This window comes from Silene latifolia, chromosome 1 (assembly GCF_048544455.1).
Source record: "Silene latifolia isolate original U9 population chromosome 1, ASM4854445v1, whole genome shotgun sequence".
In the NCBI taxonomy this organism is placed as follows: Eukaryota; Viridiplantae; Streptophyta; class Magnoliopsida; order Caryophyllales; family Caryophyllaceae; genus Silene; species Silene latifolia.
This window is the reverse complement of record NC_133526.1, coordinates 197,641,260-197,646,859: the sequence shown is the minus strand read 5'-3', so window position 1 is coordinate 197,646,859 and position 5,600 is coordinate 197,641,260.

Here is a 5,600-nt window from a genome sequence, read left to right as displayed (position 1 = left end):
CTCGTTATTTGAGGTGAAATCGAACAGTTGATTCCTGAAATGAGATTCTCAAATGAGCTCGACGCTGATTGAAAAACAGGAGAAAAAGAAACAGTTCCTGCACGACCTTCCGAACGGCCAAATTGAAGTGTATAATACACTGCTTTTCGATTCCGGTCCCTAATAAAATTCTCCGAAATCACATAGAAAGTTCCTCGGTCGATAAAGCGCCACGCAAAGTTTGAGCACCAACGGAAGACATTTGGGGGTGCCGTGTGTGCAAAACCAAAGATTCGCCGAAACTCCTGATTATCGTGAAAAATGTGTTAAAGCTCGTTATTTGAGGCTCAAAATCGAACAAAGTTGATTCCTGAAATGAACAGGTTGATTCCTGAAATGAGCTCGGACGCGTGATTGAAAAACAGGAGAAAAAGAAACAGGTCCTATTTACGACCTTCCGAACGGGCCAAATTGAAGTGTATAATACACTTTTTCGGATTCCGGTCCCTAATAAAATTCTCCGGAAATCACATAGAAAGTTCCTCGGTCGATAAAGCGCCACGCAAAGTTTGAGCACCAACGGAAGACATTTGGGGTGCCGGTGTGCTACAAACCAAAGATTCGCCAAACTCCTGATTATCGTGAAAATGTGTTAAAGCTCGTTATTTGAGGTCAAATCGAACAATTGATTCCCAAATCGAACAGGTTGATTCCTGAAATGAGCTCGACGCGATTGAAAAACAGGAGAAAAAGAAACAGGTCCTGACGACCTTCCGAACGGCTCAAAATTGAAGTGTATAATACACTTGCCGGATTCCGGTCCCTAATAAAATTCTCCGAAATCACATAGAAAGTTCCTCGGTCGATAAAGCGCCACGCAAAGTTTGAGCACCAACGGAAGACATTTGGGGTGCCGGCAAAGCAAAACCAAAGATTCGCCAAACTCTGATTATCGTGAAAAATGTGTTAAAGCTCGTTATTTGAGGTCAAAATCGAACAAAGTTCCTGAAATCGAACAAATGATTCCTCAAATGAGCTCGGACGCGTGATTGAAAAACAGGAGAAAAAGAAACAGGTCCTGCAGACGACCTTCCGAACGGCAAATTGAAGTGTATAATACACTTTTTTCGGATTCCGGTCCCGAACAAAATTCTCCGAAATCACATAGAAAGTTCCTCGGTCGATAAAGCGCCACGCAAAGTTTGAGCACCAACGGAAGACATTTGGGGTGCCGGTGTGCCAAAACCAAAGATTCGCCAAACTCCTGATTATCGTGAAAATGTGTTAAAGCTCGTTATTTGAGGTCAAATCGAACAGTTGATTCCTGAAATCAACAGTTGATTCCTCAAATGAGCTCGACGCGCTGATTGAAAAACAGGAGAAAAAGAAACAGGTCCTGACGACCTTCCGAACGGCCAAATTGAAGTGTATAATACACTGCTGGGATTCCGGTCCCGAATAAAATTCTCCGAAATCACATAGAAAGTTCCTCGGTCGATAAAGCGCCACGCAAAGTTTGAGCACCAACGGAAGACATTTGGGGGTGCCGTGTGCCACAAACCAAAGATTCGCCAAACTCCTGATTATCGTGAAAATGTGTTAAAGCTCGTTATTTGAGGTCAAATCGAACAGAGTGATTCCTAAATCGAACAGTTGATTCCTGAAATGAGCTCGGACGCGTGATTGAAAAACAGGAGAAAAAGAAACAGTTCCTCCGCATTTACCTTCCGAACGGCTAAAATTGAAGTGTATAATACACTTGCCGGGATTCCGGTCCCGAATAAAATTCTCCGGAAATCACATAGAAAGTTCCTCGGGTCAGATAAAGCGCCACGCAAAGTTTGAGCACCAACGGAAGACATTTGGGGGTGCCGTGCTACAAACCAAAGATTCGCCAAACTCTGATTATCGTGAAAATGTGTTAAAGCTCGTTATTTGAGGCTCAAATCGAACAAAGTTGATTCCTCAAATGAGCAGTGTTAGTTGATTCCTAAATGAGCTCGGACGCGTGATTGAAAAACAGGAGAAAAAGAAACAGGTCCTGCACGACCTTCCGAACGGCCAAATTGAAGTGTATAATACACGGCTTTTTCGGATTCCGGTCCCGAATAAAATTCTCCGAAATCACATAGAAAGTTCCTCGGTCGATAAAGCGCCACGCAAAGTTTGAGCACCAACGGAAGACATTTGGGGTGCTTGTGCCACAAAAACAAAGATTCGCCAAACTCTGATTATCGTGAAAATGTGTTAAAGCTCGTTATTTGAGGTCTGAAATCGAACAAAGTTGATTCCTGAAATCGAACAGTTGATTCCAAATGAGCTCGACGCGTGATTGAAAAACAGGAGAAAAAGAAACAGGTCCCGACGACCTTCCGAACGGCAAATTGAAGTGTATAATACACGCTTTTCGGATTCCGGTCCCTGAATAAAATTCTCCGAAATCACATAGAAAGTTCCTCGGTCGATAAAGCGCCACGCAAAGTTTGAGCACCAACGGAAGACATTTGGGGTGCCGTGCTACAAAACCAAAGATTCGCCAAACTCCTGATTATCGTGAAAAATGTGTTAAAGCTCGTTATTTGAGGTCGAAATCGAACAAAGTTGATTCCTCAAATCGAAATGATTCTGAAATGAGCTCGGACGCGTGATTGAAAAACAGGAGAAAAAGAAACAGGTCCGTGACGACCTTCCACGGCAAATTGAAGTGTATAATACACTGCTTTTTCGGATTCCGGTCCCTAACAAAATTCTCCGAAATCACATAGAAAGTTCCTCGGTCGATAAAGCGCCACGCAAAGTTTGAGCACCAACGGAAGACATTTGGGGGTGCCGCCGTGTGCCACAAACCAAAGATTCGCCAAACTCTGATTATCGTGAAAATGTGTTAAAGCTCGTTATTTGAGGTCAAATCGAACAGTTGATTCCTGAAATCGAACAAAGTTGATTCCTGAAATGAGCTCGACGCGATTGAAAAACAGGAGAAAAAGAAACAGGTCCTGCACGACCTTCCGAACGGCAAATTGAAGTGTATAATACACGCTTTTTCGGATTCCGGTCCCTAATAAAATTCTCCGAAATCACATAGAAAGTTCCTCGGTCGATAAAGCGCCACGCAAAGTTTGAGCACCAACGGAAGACATTTGGGGGTGCCGGTGTGCCAAAAACCAAAGATTCGCCAAACTCCTGATTATCGTGAAAATGTGTTAAAGCTCGTTATTTGAGGCTCAAATCGAACAGTTGATTCCTGAAATCAAACAAAGTTGATTCCTGAAATGAGCTCGACGCGTGATTGAAAAACAGGAGAAAAAGAAACAGTTCCGATTTACCTTCCGAACGGCTAAATTGAAGTGTATAATACACTTGCTTTTTCGGATTCCGGTCCCTGAATAAAATTCTCCGAAATCACATAGAAAGTTCCTCGGTCGATAAAGCGCCACGCAAAGTTTGAGCACCAACGGAAGACATTTGGGGGTGCCGGTGTGCCACAAACCAAAGATTCACCAAACTCCTGATTATCGTGAAAATGTGTTAAAGCTCGTTATTTGAGGCTGAAATCGAACAGTTGATTCCTGAAATCGAACAGGTTGATTCCTAAAATGAGCTCGGACGCGTGATTGAAAAACAGGAGAAAAAGAAACAGGTCCGGTACGACCTTCCGAACGGCTGAAATTGAAGTGTATAATACACGGCTTTTCGGATTCCGGTCCCTAACAAAATTCTCCTGAAATCACATAGAAAGTTCCTCGGTCGATAAAGCGCCACGCAAAGTTTGAGCACCAACGGAAGACATTTGGGGGTGCCGCTGTGCCACAAACCAAAGATTCGCCAAACTCCTGATTATCGTGAAAATGTGTTAAAGCTCGTTATTTGAGGTCAAATCGAAATTGATTCCTGAAATCAAAGTGTTGATTCCTGAATGAGCTCGACGCGTGATTGAAAAACAGGAGAAAAAGAAACAGTTCCTACGACCTTCCGAACGGCAAAATTGAAGTGTATAATACACTTGCCGGATTCCGGTCCCTAACAAAAATTCTCCGAAATCACATAGAAAGTTCCTCGGTCGATAAAGCGCCACGCAAAGTTTGAGCACCAACGGAAGACATTTGGGGGTGCCGGTGTGCACAAACCAAAGATTCGCCGAAACTCTGATTATCGTGAAAATGTGTTAAAGCTCGTTATTTGAGGTCAAATCGAACAGTTGATTCCAAATCGAACAGTTGATTCTCAAATGAGCTCGACGCGTGATTGAAAAACAGGAGAAAAAGAAACAGGTCCGGTACGACCTTCCGAACGGCCGAAATTGAAGTGTATAATACACTTTTTCTGGGATTCCGGTCCCGAACAAAATTCTCCGAAATCACATAGAAAGTTCCTCGGTCGATAAAGCGCCACGCAAAGTTTGAGCACCAACGGAAGACATTTGGGGTGCCGGTGTGCCACAAAAACCAAAGATTCGCCAAACTCTGATTATCGTGAAAATGTGTTAAAGCTCGTTATTTGAGGTCAAATCGAACAATGATTCCTGAAATCGAACATGTTGATTCCTGAAATGAGCTCGACGCGTGATTGAAAAACAGGAGAAAAAGAAACAGTGGTCCTGATTTACCTTCCGAACGGCTAAAAATTGAAGTGTATAATACACGGCTTTTTCCGGATTCCGGTCCCCTAACAAAATTCTCCGAAATCACATAGAAAGTTCCTCGGTCGATAAAGCGCCACGCAAAGTTTGAGCACCAACGAAGACATTTGGGGTGCCTGTGCCACAAACCAAAGATTCGCCAAACTCCTGATTATCGTGAAAATGTGTTAAAGCTCGTTATTTGAGGTCAAATCGAACAAAAAATCAACAGGTTGATTCCTGAATGAGCTCGACGCGTGATTGAAAAAAAAAGGAGAAAAAGAAACAGGTCCTGATTTACCTTCCGAACGGGTCAAATTGAAGTGTATAATACACTTGCTTTTCGGATTCCGGTCCCTAACAAAATTCTCCGAAATCACATAGAAAGTTCCTCGGTCGATAAAGCGCCACGCAAAGTTTGAGCACCAACGAAGACATTTGGGGGTGCCGTGTGCTACAAAACCAAAGATTCGCCAAACTCCTGATTATCGTGAAAATGTGTTAAAGCTCGTTATTTGAGGTCAAATCGAACAGTTGATTCCTAAATCAACAATGTTGATTCCTGAAATGAGCTCGACGCGTGATTGAAAAACAGGAGAAAAGAAACAGGGTCCTGACGACCTTCCGAACGGGCAAATTGAAGTGTATAATACACTTTTTTCGGATTCCGGTCCCGAATAAAAATTCTCCTGGAAATCACATAGAAAGTTCCTCGGTCGATAAAGCGCCACGCAAAGTTTGAGCACCAACGGAAGACATTTGGGGGTGCCGTGTGCACAAACCAAAGATTCAAAACTCCTGATTATCGTGAAAATGTGTTAAAGCTCGTTATTTGAGGTCAAATCAACAGTTGATTCCTGAAATCGAACAGGTTGATTCCTCAAATGAGCTCGACGCGATTGAAAAACAGGAGAAAAAAGAAACAGGGTCCGCACGACCTTCCGAACGGCTAAATTGAAGTGTATAATACACTGCTTTTTGGATTCCGGTCCCTAACAAAATT